Source organism: Miscanthus floridulus, chromosome 1 (assembly GCF_019320115.1).
Source record: "Miscanthus floridulus cultivar M001 chromosome 1, ASM1932011v1, whole genome shotgun sequence".
NCBI lineage: Eukaryota > Viridiplantae > Streptophyta > Magnoliopsida > Poales > Poaceae > Miscanthus > Miscanthus floridulus.
Genome location: NC_089580.1, coordinates 70,001,977 through 70,023,071, shown reverse-complemented (window position 1 = coordinate 70,023,071; position 21,095 = coordinate 70,001,977). Strand labels below are relative to the sequence as shown.

The window sequence follows — 21,095 nt, the reverse complement described above, 5'->3', positions numbered from 1 at the left end:
TAGCCTTTCTTCACCATGAACTTACCAAATCTCTTGACAAAGAGAGCCATCTTCTCATTATCATCATCATCATCCCATGAACTATCTTCTTCACTTGATGTGTCTTGCTTTGCCTTGCCCTTGGATGACATGGCCTTGAATGCCATACTCTTCTTCTTGTCATCCTTCTTTTCATCTTTTTTCTCCTTCTTTTCTTCCTTCTCATCATTATCTCTATAAGCATCATCGGTCATAATATCTTCCAAGATTTGGTTTGGTGTCATTGTATCCAAACCGGTCCTCACTAGCAATGTGACCAACATGCCAAATCTTGCGGGTAAGCATTTCAAGAACTTATGAGAGAAGTCCTTGTCATCCACCTTCTCACCAAGTGCTTTGAGATCATTGACAAGCACTTCCAACCGATAGAACATGTTCGCCACACTCTCATTTTCCTACATCTTGAAGCTAACAAATTTCTCCTTGAGAATGTATGACTTTGCATGACTTTGCACCCTTCATTTCCTTGGTGCCCTCGAATGATTCTTCCAACTTCTTCCAAGCCTCATGAGCCATCTCAATGTTCTTGATTTGCTCAAATGTTCTCTCATTGATTGCATCATGAATTGGCACTTAGAGCAATACCATTGTTTTGGAGAAGCACTTCTTCGGCCACGGTGGGATTTTTTAGATCATCAATCTCAATTTTGGTTTCTACCACCTTCCACACCTTTCTATTGATTGACTTGATATGTGTGGTCATCTTTGACTTCCAATATGGATAATTTGTTCCATCAAATTAGGGTGGCTTCTTTGTGTTGTTGATTTAAGCCATTTTTACACCGAAGGTTGTTAAGCCTCAAATCATGGAGACCTCGGCTCTAATACCACTTGTAAGGTTCTAATGGCTAGAGGGGGTGAATAGCCTATTAAAAATTTCTACAACAATACTTAATAAACCGGTTAGACAATTATGAGGCAAAGCAAGTGTTGCGCTATCCTGCTAAAAATACAAGTCACTACCACAATTCTAGTTTCTATTGTTTCTAACCACACAATGACTATGGCACTATACTAAGTTAGTGTGCTCTCAAAGGCTAACTAAAGAGCCACACTAATCAAACTAACAAGCTCTCATAACTAGCTACACTAAAGAGCTTGATAACTAGTTTGCGGTAATGTAAAGAGAGAGAACAAGATAGTTATACCGCTGTGTCAAGGAATGAACAATTCAATCATAAGAATGAAAACCAATGAAGACCAATCACCTTAGAGTCAAATGATGACACGATGACTTTTTACCGAGGTTCACTTGCTTGCTAGCAAGCTAGTCCTTGTTGTGATGATTCACTCACTTGGAGGTTTATGCGCTAATTGGCATCACACGACAAACCCTCAATAGGGTGCCGCACAACCAACACAAGATGAGGATCACACAAGCCACGAGCAATTCACTAGAGTACCTTTTGGCTCTCCATCGGAGAAAGGTCAAGAACCCCTCACAATCACCATGATCAGAGACGGAGACAATCACCAACGTCCGCTCGATGATCCTTGTTGTTCCAAGCCGTCTAGCTGGCGGCAACCACCAAGAGTAACAAGTGAATCCTACAGCAAAACACAAACACCAAGTGCTTCTAGATGCAAACACTCAAGCAATGCACTTGGATTCACTCCCAATCTCACAAAGATGAAGAATCTATGATGGAGATGAGTGGGAGGGTGAAAGCTCTAGTTTGGTTTTGGTGAATTGATGAAACCCTAAGTGCTAACCTAGTTTATCAAGTGATCATAAGATAGGTAGCACATTCCAAGTGGTGAAGCAAATGAAGATCATGCCATGGTGATGATAAAGTGCTTGGACTTGAAAAGAAGAAAGAGAAAAACAAAAGGCTCAAAGCAAAGGTATAAATGGTAGAAGCTATTTTATTTTGGTGATCAAGACACTTAGAGAGTGTGATCACATTTAGGTACGATAGTCATACTATTAAGAGGGGTGAAACTCGTATCAAAATGCGGTTATCACAGTGCCACTAGATGCTCTAACTCATTGCATATGCATTTAGGATCTAGTGGAGTGCTAACACCCTTGAAAATGTTTGTGAAAATATGCTAACACATGTGCACAAGGTGATACACTTGGTGGTTGGCACATTTGAGCAAGGGTTAGGAATGTCATCAGCAGAGTATCCGTCTGTAGAGTGTAGATAGTCGGACGGTGCCATCGGCGCCCTATACAGAAAAGACGGAGGTCACTGTAAGTGACCAAACGCTGGTCTTGGAAGGACCAGCGCATCCGGTCAGTAGAAGCAGCAAAGACGTTGGCGTTGGTCTCTGACCGGACGCTGGGTCACTTAGTGACTAGACGCTAGAGGGCTGCGTCCAGTCCCGCTGATGTGGCAGTGCACAGAGGAGTTGCTATGTGACCGGATGCTGGGTGTGTCTGGTCGAGCATGATCGGACACGTCCGGTCGTGATTTCTCATTTCTGGATGCTTACTGGAAACGACCAAACGCTGAGGTCCAGCATCCGGTCACTTTGCAGCAGCGCGTCCGGTCATCACTTGACCATTGAGATTGGACGATCAATATTTGAAGAGAGGGGACACATGGCACGCATCACGTGACCAGACACTAAGGTCTAGCGTCCGGTCGATATGACCGGAGTATCCATTCACCCCGTGTTGTGCTCAGTGAAGGGGTACAATGGCTCTATTTCATGGGGGCTTCTATTTAAGCCCCAAGGCCGGCTCTAGCTCTCTCTTGGCCATTTGCATTGACATAGCAACCTTGTAAGCTTAGCCAAAGCCCTCCCACTCATATCCATCATAGATTCAACATCTTTGTGAGATTGGGAGAGAATCCAAGTGCATTGCTTGAGTGTTTGCATCTAGAGGCACTTGGTGTTTGTGTTTCACTACAGGATTCGCTTGTTACTCTTGGGGGTTTCTGCCACCTAGACGGCTTGGAGCAGTGAGGATCGTCAAGCGGAGGGTGGTGATTGTCTCCGGCTCCGATCGTGGTGATTGTGTGGGGTTCTTGACCTTTTCCTAGTGGAGAGCCAAAAGGTACTCTAGTGGATTGCTCATGGCTTGTGTGGTCCTCATCTTGTGTTGGTTCTATAGCACCCTATTGAGGGTTTAGCGTGTGATGCCAATTAGCGCGTGAACCTCTAAGTGAGTGAATCGCCACAACGAGGACTAGCTTGCCGGCAAGCAAGTGAACCTCGGTAAAAAATCATTGTGTTCATCATTTGATTTCGAGGTGATTGGTCTTCATTGATATTGATTCTTGTGATTGATTGGTTCACTCCTCGACACGGCGGTATAACTATCTTACTCTCTCAATTTACATTATCGTAGACTAGTTACCATGCCCTTTAGTGTAGCTAGTTGTGAGAGCTTGTTAGTTTGGTTAGTGTAGCTCTTTTGTTAGTCCTTGAGAGCACACTAACTTAGTGTAGTGTCATAGCTATTGTGTGGATAGAAACTATATAAACTAGAATTGTGGTAGGTGGCTTGCAATTTTAGTAGGCTAGCGCAACACTTGCTTCGCCTCATAATTGTCTAATTGGTTTGTTAAGTGTTGTTGTAAAATTTTTTATTAGGCTATTCACCTCCCCCCCTCTAGCCATTAGGACCTTTCAAGTGGTATCAGAGCCGAGATTATCATGATTTGAGGCTTAACAACCTTCGGTGTAAAAATGGCTCAAATCAACAACACCAAGAAGCCACCCCAATTTGATAGCACAAATTATCCATATTGGAAATCAAAGATGACCACACATATCAAGTCAATCAATAGAAAAGAGTGGAAGGTGGTAGAAACCAAAATTAAGATTGGTGATCTAGAGAATCCCACCGCGTCCGAAGAAGTGCTTCTCCAAAACAATGACATTGCTCTAAGTGATATTCATGATGCAATTGATGAGAGAACATTTGAGCAAATTAAGAATATTGAGAGGGTTCATGAGGCTTGGAAGAAGTTGGAAGAATCATTTGAGGGCACTCATGCCATGAAGGGTGCAAAGGCATACATTCTCAAAGAGAAGTTTGCAAGCTTCAAGATGAAGGAGGATGAGAGTGTGTCAGAGATGTTCCATAGGCTTCAAGTGCTTGTCAATGATCTCAAAGCACTTGGAGAAGAGGTGAAGGATAAGGACTTCTCCCACAAGTTCTTGAGATGCTTACCTTCAAGATTTGGCACATTGGTCACTTTTCTAGTGAGGAATGGTTTGGACACTATGACACCAAACCAAGTGTTGGGAGATATAATGACCGATGATACATATAGAGATGATGATGAGAAGAAAGATGACAAGAAGAATGAGAAGAAGAAGAGTGTAGCATTCAAGGCCACATCTTCTAAGGGCAAGGTAAAGCAAGACACATCAAGTGAAGATGATGATTCATGGGATGATGATGATGATGATGAGAAGATGGCTCTCTTTGTCAAGACATTTGGCAAATTCATGATGAAGAAAGGGTACCATGCTAGAAGAAAGAAATCTTCATCCAAGAACAAGGAAGAGTCAAGACGGTGCTTCAAATGTGGAAGCAAAGATCATCTTATTGCTCAATGTCTATATAATAGCGACAATGATGATGACAACAAGAAGAACAAGAAGAAGGACAAGAAGGAAAAGAAAGAGAAGAAGGACAAGATGACCTTCAAGAAGAAGGGTGGTTCATATGTGGTCACTTGGGATAGTGATGCTTCCTTAAGTGATGATGATGATAGTGATGATGACAAGACCACCAAGAAGAAGGCACTTGCAAGCATTGCAATCAATGAGAAGCCTTCTCTCTTCGACACTTCATCATGCTTCATGGCTAAGGCCACTAAGGTACAAATTTGTGATGATGGAAGCGATGAGGAACATGATAATAAAAATGAAAATGAAAGTGATAGTGATGATGATGAACCTACTAAGGATTAACTATTTGACATGCTAGAAGATGCTAAAGAACACTCTGACATCAAGAGAAAGGAATGCAAAAGCTTACGTAAGGAACTAAAAGCCCTTAAGCAAGCCTTTGATGAGCTCAATGCATCTCATGAGAGGCTAGAAGAAGCCCATGAGAAGCTTGGCAAGGCTCACAAAAAGCTTGAAAAGGCTCATTCCTCTTTGCTTGATGAGCAAAATAAAAAGAAGCATGTTGAAACTTGCAATGTAGGCTTAACTTGTGATATAATTGATGAATCATTATCTATGCCTATTATTGTTGCTCTCACTAACCCTTTTTGTAGTACTTCTACTTCCATCTCATCTAGTAGTGATGGTTTCACTTGTGATGCCTCACTAATGGTTAAGAATGAGAATTTCAAGAAGGAGGTCAATAAGCTCACTCACACCTTAGCTAAGGCCTATGGTGGTGAGGATCGCTTGCTTATGTGCTTGGGTAGCCAAAGAGCTTCTCTCTATAAAGAGGGATTGGGCTATATCTCCAAGAAAGGCAAGGCAACCTTTGCTCCTCACAAGACTAGTTTTGTAAAGAACAATGGTCGGTTTTACACTAGTTGCAAGCAAGTTGGTCATAAAGAGCATGAATGCAACAACAAAAGCAAAAATGCTAATGTATCCTCCATTAAGCTTGATTCGTTTTATGTGCTTACTAAGGGTATAAATGGTGTGAAGGCTAAGTTCATTAGTAAACCATGGATGGGCTCAAAGAAGAAAGCCATTTGGGCACCAAAGAGCTTAGTGACTAACCTTCAAGGACCCAAGCAAGTTTGGATACCTAAAAGGAATTGATCTTCTTTTATAGGTAAATTACAAAGCTGGAGGAAGGCATTGGGTTCTTGATAGTGGGTCACTCAACACATGACCAATGATGCAAGAATGTTCAACTCAATCAACACCAATGGCAATGATGGTTATGATAGTATCACATTTGGTGATAATGGCAAAGGCAAGGTCAAAGGGCTTGGTAAGATTGCAATATCCAATGACATGAGCATTTCCAATGTGTTGCTAGTAGAGAGCTTGAACTTCAATTTGCTATCTGTGGCTCAATTGTGTGATCTTGGATTCAAATGCATATTTGGGGTAGATGATGTAGAGATCATAAGTGTAGATGGCTCTAACTTGATCTTCAAAGGCTTTAGATATGAGAATCTATACTTGGTTGATTTCAATGCTAGTGAAGCTAGATTATCTACATGCTTATTCACTAAGTCTAGCATGGGTTGGTTATGGTATAGAAGGCTTGGTCATGTTGGAATAAAACAATTGAATAGATTGGTTAAGCATGACTTGGTTAGAGGCTTGAAAGATGTTGTGTTTGAAAAAGATAAGCTTTGTAGCTCTTGTCAAGCTGGAAAACAAGTTGGAAACACCCATCCTAAGAAAAGCATGATGAGCACTAATAAAGCATTTGAGTTATTACACATAGATTTATTTGGGCCAACACAATACACTAGCATCGGTGGTAACAAATATGGCTTTATGATAGTGGATGATTATACTAGATACACATGGGTATTCTTTCTAGTGGACAAAAGTGATGTGTTTGCAACATTCAAATCATTTGTCAAGGGCATTCACAATGAGTTTGAAACAACCATCAAGAGAGTTAGAAGTGACAATGGTAGTGAGTTCAAGAACACTAGAATTGATGAGTTGTGTGATAAATTTGAAATTAGACATCAATTCTCGGCCAAGTATACTCCACAATCAAATGGCCTTGTTGAGAGGAAGAATAGAACACTCATTGATATGGCAAGGTCTATGCTTAGTGAGTACAATGTGAGTCAATCTTTTTGAGCTGAAGCTATCAACACGGCTTGCTATTGTAGAAATCGCCTCTATTGTCACCCATTGAAAGAGAAGATACCATATGAGCTCTTGAATGTTAGAAAGTCCAATATTGCATATTTTTGGGTCTTTGGTTGCAAATGCTATATATTGAAGAAAGGCACTAAGTTGGGCAAGTTTAACAAGAAATGTGATGAAGGATTCCTACTTGGTTATTCCACTACAAGCAAAGCATATAGAGTTTAGAATTTGGATAGTGGTACTCTTGAGGAAGTTCATGATGTTGAATTTGATGAAACCAAAGGTTCACAAGTAGAGAATGAGAACTTAGAAGATGTTAGAGGCATTCAACTTTCAAATGCCATGAAGAACATGGGTGTTGGTGAATTGAGGCCTAGGCAAGTAAATGATGATGAAGATGATCAAGTGCAAGTGCTCTTTAACTCAAATGTGCAAGATGATACAAATCAAGCTATTACAAGTGGTTCTCATGACAATGAACAAGATCAAGTGGCTATTACATCATCCCAACCTAGTAATCAAGCAAGTGCAAGCAATCAAGTTCCAATCCCCCAACCAACCAATATTGCAAGGGATCATCCATTGGACACTATAATTGGTGATATTTCTAGAGGTGTACAAATGAGATCAAGATTGGCTTTATTTTGTAAGCATTTCTTATTTGTGTCATCCATTGAATCAAAGAAGATAGATGAAGCATTGAAGGATGCTGATTGGGTGAATGCTATGCATGAAGAATTGAATAAATTCATAAGAAATCAAGTATGGGAATTAGTGGAAAGACCAAAGGGGTACAATGTGATTGGAACCAAATGGGTCTTTAAAAATAAGCAAGATCAAGATGGAATAGTAGTAAGGAGCAAAGCAAGATTGGTAGCACAAGGCTATACACAAGTTAAAGGTCTTGACTTTGGAGAAACATATGCCCTAGTTGCTAGATTAGAAGCCATTAGAATCTTGCTAGCCTATGCTTGTGCCCACAATATCAAGCTCTATCAAATAGATGTAAAGAGTGCATTTCTCAATGGTTACATTAATGAAGAAGTATATGTTGAGCAACCTCCTAGTTTTGAAGATGATAAGAAGCCCGACCATGTGTACAAGTTGAAGAAGATATTGTATGGCTTGAAGCAAGCACCTAGAGCATGGTATGAGAGATTGAGGGACTTCCTACTCTCTAAAGGGTTCATGAAGAAAGCATTGTGTGTGCTTGTAAACCTAGTGTTTGATCTAGCAAATAAGCTCTAAGTGTTTAACTCAACATGGTATAAGATAACCCTTATTTGGAGGTGTGAAGAAGCTTGTCCTTGGATCAAACCGAGTTAAATGTTTTTAGCAAGTATTCTAGATTGAACCAAATTTGAGAAAATGATCCTCACCCTATTGATTGACATTGATAATCTCAACCTATCTATATTTTGAACCTTTGTGGTCATTGATGACAAAGGAGGAGAAAAACAAATATATTAGTGATATTAGTAATATTAGTACATAGGGAGAAAAACAAAAGATATATTAGTGTACAAAGATAGTGAAAAAGACAACACAAAGGGGAGAGAAATAAAGATACAAATGATAGGGCGAGAACTTGACATAAGGGGAGAGATATGACAAAGGAAAGTGATCAATTAAAATTTTGAGCACATAAGTCAGGGGAGCAAGCTCATGAACTTGTATGGTGCATTTGAATGTGCATTTCATATGCTTGCTTGTATGGCACAAGTTTTAAATTTCAATATCTATGCTTGTGTGGTGTATGCTAGTTGTAGGTGTGAATGATGAAATGAAAATCTAGCATGTATAGGTTATCTAGTGATTTCATTTCCAAGTGTTTTCAAGTGGTATCAAGCTAATCATGGTGCTAAGGATGGTATAATGGTGCACTCCGATTGGTATCACGCTTCAAAGGTCTATCTTTTATACCTTAGCATCATTTGGTAGACATTGCCTCCTATATTTCCTATCTAAGCATATGTGCAAGCTACTATCCAAACTCTTAGCACATATGTAGGGGGAGCAATTGCTACCATATGGGGTTCATGAAACTTGTCCATATCCTTTTACACATATTAAATATGTTTGGACAAGCAACATGGATTCAATTGAATTTTAATTCATATCTTTGTGAAAGGGTTGTCATCAATTACCAAAAAGAGGGAGATTGAAAGCTCTAGTTTAGTTTTGGTGAATTGATGAAACCCTAAGTGCTAACCTAGTTTATCAAGTGATCATGAGATAGGTAGCATATTCCAAGTGGTGAAGCAAATGAAGATCATGCCATGGTGATGATCAAGTGCTTGGACTTGAAAAGAAGAAAGAGAGAAATAAAAGGCTCAAGGCAAAGGTATAAATGGTAGAAGCTATTTTGTTTTGGTGATCAAGACACTTAGAGAGTGTGATCACATTTAGGTACGATAGTCGTACTATTAAGAGAGGTAAAACTTATATCGAAATGTGGTTATCACAGTGCCACTAGATGCTCTAACTCATTGCATATGCATTTAGGATCTAGTGGAGTGCTAACACCCTTGAAAATGTTTGTGAAAATATGCTAACACATGTGCACAATGTGATACACTTGGTGGTTGACACATTTGAGCAAGGGTTAGGAACATCACCGGCGAAGTGTCCGCCCGTAGAGTGTAGATAGTCGGACGGTGCCACCAGCGCCCTATATAGAAAAGATGGAGGTCACTGTAAGTGACCGGACGATGGTCTCTGAAGGACCGGTGCGTCTGGTCAGTAGAAGCAGTGAAGACGCTGGCGTTGGTCTCTAACCGGACGCTGGGTCACCTAGTGACCGGACGCTGGAGGGATGCGTCCGGTCTCACTGACGTGGCAGTGCACAGAAGAGTCATCGTGTGACCAGATGCTGGGGTGTCCGGTTGAGCATGACCGGACGCGTCCGGTCGTGATTTCTTATTTCTAGATGCTTACTGGAAACGACCGGACACTGAGGTCCAGCGTCCGGTCACTTCACAGCAGCGCGTCCGGTCATCACTTGACCGTTGAGATCGGGCGATCAATATTTGAAGAGAGGGGACACGTGGCATGCATCGCGTGACCGGACGCTGAGGTCCAGCGTCCGGTCGATATGACCGGAGCGTCCAGTCACCCCGTGTTGTGCCCAGTGAAGGGGTACAATGGCTCTATTTTATGGGGGCTTCTATTTAAGCCCCAAGGCCGACTCTAGCTCTCTCTCTTGACCATTTGTATTGACATAGCAACCTTGTGAGCTTAGCCAAAGCCCTCCCACTCATCTCCATCATAGATTCAACATCTTTGTGAGATTGAGAGAGAATCCAAGTGTATTGCTTGAGTGTTTGCATCTAGAGGCACTTGGTGTTCGTGTTTTGCTGCGAGATTCATTTGTTACTCTTGGTGGTTTCCGCCACCTAGATGGCTTGGAGCAGTGAGGATCGTCGAGCGGAGGGTGGTGATTGTCTTCGGCTCCGATCGTGGTGATTGTGTGGGGTTCTTGACCTTTCCCCAGTGGAGAGCCAAAAGGTACTCTAGTAGATTGCTCATGGCTTGTGTGATTCTCATCTTGTGTTGGTTGTGCGGCACCCTCTTGAGGGTTTGGCGTGTGATGCCAATTAGCGCGTGAACCTCTAAGTGAGTGAATCGCCACAACGAGGACTAGCTTGCCGGCAAGCAAGTGAACCTCGATAAAAAATCATTGTATTCATCATTTGATTCCGAGGTGATTGGTCTTCATTAATATTGATTCTTATGATTGATTGGTTCACTCCTCGACACGGCGGTATAACTATCTTACTCTCTCAATTTACATTATCGCAAACTAGTTACCAAGCTCTTTAGTGTAGCTAGTTGTGAGAGCTTATTAGTTTGGTTAGTGTAGCTCTTTAGTTAGTCTTTAAGAGCACACTAACTTAGTGTAGTGTCATAGCTATTGTGTGGATAGAAACTATATAAACTAGAATTATGGTAGGTGGCTTGCAATTTTAGTAGGCTAGCGCAACACTTGATTCGCCTCATAATTGTCTAATTGGTTTGTTAAGTGTTGTTGTAGAAATTTTTATTAGGCTATTCACCCTCCTCTGGCCATTAGGACCTTTCAGAGGGCTTTGGCTAAGCTCACAAGGTTGCTATATCAATGTAAATGGCTAAGAGAGTGAGCTAGAGCTGGCCAAATGGTATTTATAGACACCCCCAAATAATAGAGCAGTTGGCTCAATTATTGGGCTAACTGCGCATTGACTGGACGCACAGTTCTGTGTGCACCAGACGCTCAGTTTGTGTATATCGGACGCATCCGGTCGCTCCCTGACCGTCACGTGTCCAATTCAAACTAAATTAGCCATTGCTGCCACACATTCACCTACGACCGGATGCTCAGTAAGAAACGATCGGACGCTGAGCTGCAGCGTTCGGTTGAGTCCGGAGAGTACCTAGGTCTGACCAGACGCACCGTTAGAAAATGGCCGGACACTGAGCCTCAGCGTCCGGTCGAGTCGAGTAACTCCTAGGTCCAACCGAACGCTTCCAGCGTTTGATCGACTATTGCACTAAACATCGACTTCGCTGATTCACACCGACCGGATGCGTTCGGTCACTTTCTGCAGTTCAGTGTCGAGCCACATACCGGACGTGTCTGGTCACCTTGTGACCAGCGCGACTAACTCCTTTTCAACTCTATCTTCTTCACCCTTGTTCAAATGTGCCAACCACCAAGTGTATCTCCTTGTGCACATGTGTTAGCATATTTTCACAAACCTTTTCAAGGGTGTTAGCACTCCACTAGATCCTAAATGCATATGCAATGAGTTAGAGCATCTAGTGGCACTTTGATAACCGCATTTTATATGAGTTTCATCCCTCTTAATAGTACGACTATTTTACCTAAATGTGATCACACGCACTAAGTATTTTGATCATCAAAACAAAATGGCTCCTATAAGTTATACCTTTGCTTTGAGCCTTTTGTTTTTCTTTCTTCTTTTCTAAGTCCAAGCACTTGATCATCACCATGGCAACACCATCGTCATGCCATGATCTTCATTTGCTTCACCACTTGGAATGTGTTACCTATCTCATGATCAGTTTGGTGAACTAGGTTAGTACTTAGGGTTTCATTAATTCATCAAAACTAAACTAGAGCTTTCACCAAGGGCTGCAAAAACAAGATACCAAGCTCTCCAAGGTGATGGAGCAGCTGGATCTCCTTCTTGGTGACTCAAAATCCTCTTCTTCTTGACTCTTCTTCCTCATAGCTCCTTATGGCAAGGGTGACAGGGCTCATCCCCCTTTCTAACCCTACTTCTTGTGGACGATGACCTTTAGGTGATCTCCACGGCCATCTCTTGCTGCCTCCAAGCTACAATCTCTTCTCCTTTCTCTTCCTTTCATTATCCTCTTCCTTCCTTGAGTGTGTGAGAGAGTAGAGAGAGAGATGAACTAGAGAGAGTGAGAGTGTGAGAGTGAGTGAACTGGTGATTGCTCTGCTTTGGTGCTTCCATGAATTGGACAGCTGTGGTGATGTGTGGGACCAAGTGACTCTCAAAATGACACCTCACATTTCTGTATGGGACGATCCTATCGGACAGTCCGTCGTGGTGGCAGACTCTCCGGTGGTGTCGGTTGCTTACTAACCGAGTCTAAACTTGTCAGTGCGTGCAGATGGACTGACGGATGGTCCGGTGGTGCTGGCGGACTACGTCGATCCCACAGTGAGGAGTTTGAATGCAGAGTTCCGTTTCTAATTATTTGATTTCGAATGCAAGGATGCTTATGATGTTGATGCTCACAAGGGTGTCAGGACCACGCCGTGCCACTATTTTTTTAAACAACTATTTGGTTCGCTGTCAGAACTATGATGTGCCACACTTTCTTAGCACCCTGTCCCATGTTTCGTAATCTTTTTTTTTTGTCAAACTTTGGTACGAGTGTGGCTTTAATTTTATTCGCAGAACTTTCAGTGGCAGCCAAGGTTACCGAAGGTTTGAAGTGTCAAGTTACAGCACAAACCAAATATGCCCAGTCTTACTAGCACAAACCAAATATGCCCAGTCTTACTAGTACAAAACCCAAGACATATAGGTAAGGAAACCAAACTAGCCTAAGTGCTACTGTGGTCTATATATTTTGGCTATATATATACACATTTATCCGTGGATATAGAGACCTTGTTAAGTTGTTATTCCTTTATTAAGAAAACTACCAGCGTAGCTTAAACTCGCTCAGCAAGATAGCACGGCGTTGATCGAAGAAAACAAACGCGTCCTTCGTCTGCACTGCACACACCGTGAAACCATACCGTATCTGGCCCAAAAAGCCCACTGCCCCAGGCTACGAAAATATCTAACCACTTTACATTTCACTCCCTGTGAATTTCATATATATTTACATAAAATCGTGGGGACGCAATGCAAAATGAGCGCTTCTCTTCTGCCTCGTATAAATGCCGGGCGCCACTGCCCAAACCCATCAAAAACCCTTCCGGCCCGCCGCCGGAAACCCTACCCATCCCCCTGCGCCGCCGCCGCCGCTGCCCGCCCGCCCGATCCTTCACCTCCTACCTCTTCTAACGCCGTCGTTCCGATCCCCTACGTTCGGTAAGGAACCTTGGCCCTTGATGAAGTGTTTGGTTTATTGTTGATTCCGCGGGATCATTGCGTCTCTGCGAGCCCTCGAATACGAACGCTTAGCTCTCTCCAATCCATCCTATTCGCTGCCGGTTTGCTTATTTGCTGCGTGCGTGGTGGAGCGCGAGTCTTGCCTCTTGCCCAATATGACCTGCTGATATTTTTCTTTTATCATTTTACTACCTTGTGTGTACGGGGCTGACTAATTACCTCGAATAAATTGGGAGTTCTTATGTTTCATCCGATGTTAAATTGACAAATATTGACGAGGTAGTGGGACTAAATTTATCCGTCTTCTGCCTCTGTTAGGATGGCCATATTCATATATGTTGTTGCTGTTGTGCATGTGCTTGTATTAGTATTGTTATATGCGTTATTCTTAAATTAGTGCCTCCATTTCCTTTTCTGTAGAGCTTAGCTGAGGCATTATGGGTAAGTCAAGCAAGAAGTCCAGTGTTGAGGCCGCACCTGTTGCTGTCTCAGTTCCAGAGGGGAAATCTGTAAAGAAGGGTAAGGCTTTTGATAGCTCTTTGTTGCATTGGAATACTTGCTGGTTATGTTTCTGTCTTGTTGCTTTGTATGTACCACACTTATCACAGTGTCACAAGAGTTTTTTTAATCTTAATGAGCAGGGAAGAGAAATGCAGAAGATGAGATTGAGAAGGCCGTGAGTGCCAAGAAGCAAAAGACTGCATCTGAAAAGGCCGTGCCGGTTAAGAAGCAGCCCCCTCCAAAGAAAGTTGAGATCAGCAGCTCTGACTCTGAGGAGGATTCTTCAGATTCTGAAGTGGAGGTGCCGGTTAAGAAGCAGCCCCCTCCAAAGAAAGTTGAGAGCAGCAGCTCTGACTCTGAGGAGGATTCTTCAGATTCTGAAGTGGAGGTGCTATCACGTTCTTCACTTTTGGCTCATGTTTCCCCTTAGTTAAAATCATAAGCTATATGCTTGAACTCTGGAGATCGCTTTGCTTCACTATGTCACAATCTCACAATTGATTGTATGATAGTGTTTTTATTGTTACTATATTCTTTGTGCTACCAATTGATTTTATTTATTTTCTCTGATACTCTTAGACTCAAGAGCTAGCAGTTGCAGTAGAGTCATTACTTATCTATTTGGTGTTGCAATTCCTTTATTGAATATGTGAGACAAGTTTTATGCTATTTTTAAAGCAACCAATTGCATAAAAATGTATGTCATCAAGGAAAAGGTAAAAAAAAAAATCCTTATCACTCTTTTGTACCTGGATATGATCATCCAAATATCGAAAAACTGAGATTTAACATCAATTGTTTGTTAGATGTTTGCATTGTAGTTTTGCTCGTTGTCTATACCTTTGTTGTCAATTGCAACGGTGTTTGAAAAGCAACATGGTTTTGCACCTTTTGTTTTTTCCCTTGATATATACTAATAAAGAAAAATTACTTGTTTAATGACATCAGTTTGCAGTTCCTCTTGTGCTTAATAGGAAGCTAGTGTATGAATGAAATTTTGGCTTTTCATTTGATTTCTATTGGAAACTTCTTTCTAGAAAAAGGACATGTTTGCAGGTTAAGGTCCAGCCAAAAAAGGTCATTCAACCAAAGAAAGGTACACAACCTGCTAAACAGGAGTCCAGTGATGGCAGCAGCTCTGAGAGCTCCTCAGATGATGTAAGCATTGCCCACTTGCTTTTGGGGCTTTCTTCTTACCAACACACAAACTTATTTTTCCTTAAATTAGGAACCTTCCAAAAAACCAGTTGCCGGTTCAAATAAGCCAGCTGCCAGTAGTAGCGACAGTGATGACAGCAGTGACAGTGATGATAGCAGTTCTGATGAGGAACCTGCAAAAAAGCCCACTGTCCTTTCAAAGAAGCCTGTCACAGCTGTTAGTAATGGTTCAAAACAGGTTAAGCATGATAGCAGCAGCTCCGACAGTAGCTCAGATGAGGATGAAGTAAGTATTTGTTTCCTATTCTATCTTGCGAGCTAAATCCTGAATGGTTTTTGAATCCTTATTCTTGGATTTTTCTTTACATCTATGAATCATTTGCATCCTTTTTTTTACATCTGCTATGTGTTAAATGATGGTTTGCATCCTGTTAATTTTCTTTTTTGTGCATCTTGAGCGCCCACACTGCACGCACACACTGACATAGATGAATGAAATAGTACCCTTCTAACCATGAGATGTCCTATGAGCCAGCTCACAATGTCACCAGGGTCAGCTCAAATAAATTAGTGAGGTTAACATGAGCAAGAACAATATGTTAGCTAAAGAATTACAGAATTCCGTTTGGGTGCATTGACCCTGATAACAAGGGCTGGATTCACTCCTGCTATGGACACCTCTCTAAAAGAAGACAAGATGTGCTACTCCCTCCAGCCTGTTTTCCAAGGCATATGTGAGTTTTGGAGAAAAGACTATTATATAAGGCGCATGCGGTATCCAAAGAGTCATTAAGCGCAGGAATTAATGTCTTTGAAGCCAAGAGTTATTTGCATGGCGCCATGCACCAATCCTGTAGAGAAAGAAGTCGGAACGTCATCTTTTGGAGGCTAACCACTTATTAAGCGCGACGTGGCTAATTCGCTGCGGGACCTGTCAAAGCGTAAATCATCCTATGCACGAGCGCAATGTTCTGCACCAGCGTCTTGGTATCTGTATCTTACGTTTCACGCCTTAGAAATGGGACTGGATGGAGTATTTGCTAAACTAATGTGCATAGGAGGCAACTAAATTTGTATAATATAATGTTTTATGTTTATTTGTAAAATTAGTCAGCTATAAGTTTCATATCTAAAAATGATAAAGAGGAACACATGTAGAGATACAACCCATGTATGTACAATCACGCACCACCGTGTAATTTCTATGCAGGGTTACTGCAGTCAGTAATCTCCAATCACGCTTAGAAATGGGACTGGAGGGAGTATTTGCTAAACTAATGTGCATAGGAGGCAATTAAATTTGTATAATATAATGTTTTCTGTTTCTTTGTAAAATTAGGCAGCTATAAGTTTCATATATCTAAAAATAATAGAGGAACACATGTAGAGATAAACCCATGTATGTACAATCAGGCACCACCGTGTAATTTCTATGCAGGGTTACTGCAGTCAGTAATCTCCAATCAAGCTTACCTTGGTTTCTTTTTTCCTGGTTTCACTGACATTTGTCTCGCTTTCTTGCTTTTCAGAAACCTGCTGCTAACCTAAAGAAGCCTCCGGTTGCCTCTGTGCAAAAGAAGACCCAAGAATCTGATAGCTCTGACAGTGATTCTGATGATGATGAATCAGAAGATGTAATTAATTTGTGGATTCATATGTTGCACTTATTTCTTGATTCATGCATCTTCGATAGCTATTCTTTGTCAAACATAATTTATCAGTAGTAACCCTGACACAAACAATATCTGTAGGATATTCCTGCTAAAGCTCCAGTAGTGGCCAAGAAAAAGGAAGTATCCAGTGACAGTTCTGATTCTGATAGTGATTCTGAGTCCGAGGATGAGGTAGTCACCTTACTACAAAACTTTAAGAGTCTTCAAACTTAATTCACTTCTTAAAAAGCTTCATTTTATATTTGCCAGGATAATAATGCTAAAACAGTACAGCCTGCCAAGGCTGCTGCTCCTAAAAAGGAGGAGGAATCTAGTGGGAGCTCAGATTCTGACTCAGAGTCAGATTCTGATTCTGATGAAGTAGGTGGCACTTTCTTCTCCACTCATGTTAATTTTTTATTGTGTAGTTTTTAATTCTTCCTCGTCTTTACAGCCTGAAAAACCTACTGTCCCTGCGAAAAGGCCTCTAGCAACAAATAAGAAGAATGAAGAAGTATGCTCTCTTGTAAAATCTTGTTTTTTGACTCATACTCCCTCTGCCACTTTAATAAGTTGTATTTTGATTTGATAAAGGTCAACCTACAATCAAATTGCTACTATATTTATTGTACAAAATAGTTGTTTCGTATTTCAAAATGCTTTTATGTATCATGTTGATTAATACTCGAATAAATGCCCAAAACTAATTCTGAACTTTTTGTATCAAAGTACTACCTGCTATAATAAATGGTGGGAGTATACTTTTTGCGTTTCAGTTGTCTGCTCTTGTACATATTACATTGGACTCAATAGAAACTCTCTCTCTCTCTCTATAGTCCAGCGACGAATCTGATGGCAGCTCTGATGAGAGTTCTGATGAAAGTGACGAGGAGCCTCCACAAAAGAAGTCTAAGGTACTGTTTCTTCGTGTCAGACCTCTGCCTTTTGAAGATTATCTCACCTTTTTACTGTTTCTTGTACTTGCAGAATTCTGCACCTTCTGGTGCTGCCAAGGCTGCCACTAAGGTTTCAAAGAAAGAAAGCAGCAGCGATGAAGATGATGGAAGTTCGGATGAAAGCTCTGACGATGAGGAGGAAAGTGAACCAACTAAAACTCCTAAGAAAAAGGTTTGGCTTTTGAAGCCTTTTGTTCTAAAATTAAGGGAATGGTTGTAATTTTGCATAATTTGCTACTGAGTTACCTGTGCATCTTTTTAGTTGGGATATAACAGTTTCTTTGATTCTCAGGAAACTTCTGTAGACACTACGCAAAAGTTGGCATGTAATGAGGTATTCTGCGATCTATGCCATTCTCTAATTTTATCTACTTAATAAACATTAAATGGATGTTTGACAACTGTCTTATCTTTTCAGCCCAAAACTCCTGCCAAAAGCCAAAGTCAGGCTACTGGTTCAAAGACTATTTTTGTTGGGAATTTAGCCTATAGTATAGAGCGTGAACAAGTGTAAGTTTGTTAAATGTGCCAATTTATTTTTTTCCAAATGTGTTGCCACTAACACCATTTCTCCACATGCTGTAGTAAGGAATTTTTTGAGGAGGCTGGCGAAGTTGTAGATGTTCGTTTGTCTACTTTTGATGATGGGAGTTTCAAGGGTTATGGACATGTTGAATTCGCTACTGTTGAAGCTGCTCAAAAGGTGAACAATCTCCTTGATTATTTTTTTTAATATATATGCTGCTTAGTTCAACTGTTAAAGGAGCAAAACACCTCACTGGTCACTGCCATCAAGTTCTATTGGATACTAGCAAGTTCTGTTATTAGTTAAACTGTCACAAGAGCAGACCGCCTCTCTCCATCAAGTTATATTTAATGCCACTTGCGAGGAAGTTCTGACACTTGGAACTCTTTCTTCGTTTTAGGCACTTGAATTTATTGGTCATGACCTGATGGGGCGTCCTCTAAGGATCGACATAGCTGTCGAGAGGGGTGCATACACTCCTAGCAGCGGGTTATTCTCTATCTTATTTACTGTGCTGTGGTTATTCAGTAGGGGATGCTTTTATGAAATTTTTGCTGTTAGCTGTTACCAATTATTCAGTATGGCCATAATTTTGTCTATTGCTCAGGAAGGACAATAGGTTCATTCAGGAAGTCTGCTCAGAGGTCAGGCAACACTGTATTTATTAAGGGCTTTGACACGTCTGGTGGAGAGGACCAGGTAATTTGAATTTCCTTTTTTTATCCACTTATCATTGTGTTTGTGTTATGTTGAACCATGTCTTGTTACATTATATATCTGATGATGGTATTCCTTCGCCAGATCCGGAGTGCTCTCCAACAACATTTTGGCTTATGTGGAGAGATTACCCGTATTTCAATTCCAAAGGATTATGACACTGGTGCAAGCAAAGGGTTAGTTGGCTCTTAACATATCATTCTTTTATACTCCCTCCGTCCCTAATTATAAGTCATTCCAACTTTTTAGAGAGTACAAAATATCTCAAGTTTGATCAAAATTATAGAGAGAATTACAAAGATTTATGACATCAAATAGGTATGCTATGAAAATATAATTGATGAAGAATCTAATGATACTTATTTGGTTCATAAATGTTATTTTTTTACTATATAAATTTAGTTAAACTTGAGATGCTTTGACTCTCCGGAAAGTGGGAATGACTTATAATTTGGGACAGAGAGAGTACTTAGGTTAGAGCCTTATTTTTTTCAGCAAGATGTTCAGGAGTGTTGATATTATATAGTTTCTTTTGGAATGTCATCATCTGAAGAAGTCTCCATTCTTGTTGTTGACTCATTGACACGACGCTGTGCTCGGTTTGCAGGATGGCATACATGGATTTCATGGACCCAGATTCCTTGAATAAAGCATATGAGCTGAATGGAACCGACCTTGGTGGCTACAGCTTGTATGTCGATGAAGCGAAGCCGAGACCTGATAACAACAGGGACGGTGGCTTCAGTGGTGGGCGTGGTGGCAGAGGAGGAAGGAGTGACAGGGGGCGTGGTGGTGGCCGTGGGCGTGGATTTGGAGGCCGTGGTGGCCGGGGTGACACAGGCCGTGGTGGCCGGGGTATGCCTTTCAGACAGACCGCTGGTACCCCTAGTACAGGTAAACAATTGCTTGGGTTAATAATTGTTTTGCCAGATTGATTTGTATCTAGTTGGAGTTACGTTTGTTGTGTCTCCTTGATTTGGAACTGTGGTTCAAATTTTGCAGGAAAGAAGACTACATTTGGTGATGACGATTGAAGATCCAAGGCTGGAGATTATAGTGAAACGCAAACTATATTGTACCTTTCAGACTTCTGTTATCTGTTTCTCCTATTGGAGGCTGTACTGCTTTGTTTGCTTGATAATTTTGACAATTGTTTTACCATTTTTTACATTTGGAGCTATGAAGTTATATCGAAGACGTGATTTATTTATAATATATGAGAAGCGGCGAGTTCGTATGTTTTTGGCCTTTGAATTTCTGCGATAGAACATGCTTTTGTCGCACGTCACCGCATCGCAATGAACGAATGATTATAAGAATCGAGGAACCAATCGCCCAATTATTTTTAGAATTTTTAATTTTCGTATTCCACCTCCTTTTGTAACTAAGGTCTCTTGTTTAGTTTTTTCTTTAAAATTTATTTTTTATCTCATCAAATATTTAGATATGTATGGAGTATTAAATATAGATTAAAAAAATAACTAATTGTATAGTTTGCGACTAATTTATGAGATGAATCTTTTAAGTCTGATTTGATAATGTGGTGCTAAAGTAACACATGTGCTAATAACGGATTAATTAGGCTTAATAAATTCGTTTCGCAGATTACTGATGGATTCTATAATTTGTTTTTTATTAGTATCCGAATACCCCATGCGATACCTTCATGTAACACCCGATGTGACACCCTAAAACTTTACACCCTAGATTTAAACAATGTCTAACTCCTTTGGCTGGGCCAAAATATACTGTCCTATTGCGGCAGGGCTACCAGTGTTGCAGTCAACATCCTTGGCGAGCCTGGCTGGCCATCGCGGCAGGGCTGGTAGCACCGCATGGGCTCTTTGTGGTAAAACCGTCCGAAATAACACATCTTCGGATACGCTCGTCTTTCACTAGACACTAAGCACACCGAAAATAAGCTACACTAGGCGGTTCCGTCGAGCACACTCCGAGAAAGAACTCGAACAATACACGTTTTTCATCCAGAATCCAATAACGAGAACAATTTTACAATACTTAGTTTATTTCATACAACAAGAATTCTCGGAAATACATTATTACAATACCAAGTTCAGAGTGCAGAATTTAAACAACGGAATTGAAATAAACATCTAATGATAAGATACAAGGATCCGTCTATGCCCACCAGAAGAATCCTCCACACAACAACCACTCCTCAAGCTACACATACAATAGGGGTAAATAAACCCTGAGTACACAATGTATTCGC

General features: G+C 41.0%; 1 pseudogene; it reads left to right on the top strand.

Annotated features, from left to right (window-relative positions):
* Positions 1 to 13,227: 13,227 nt before the first annotated feature.
* Positions 13,228 to 20,058, top strand: LOC136535826 (nucleolin 2-like; annotated as a pseudogene).
* Positions 20,059 to 21,095: the final 1,037 nt, after the last annotated feature.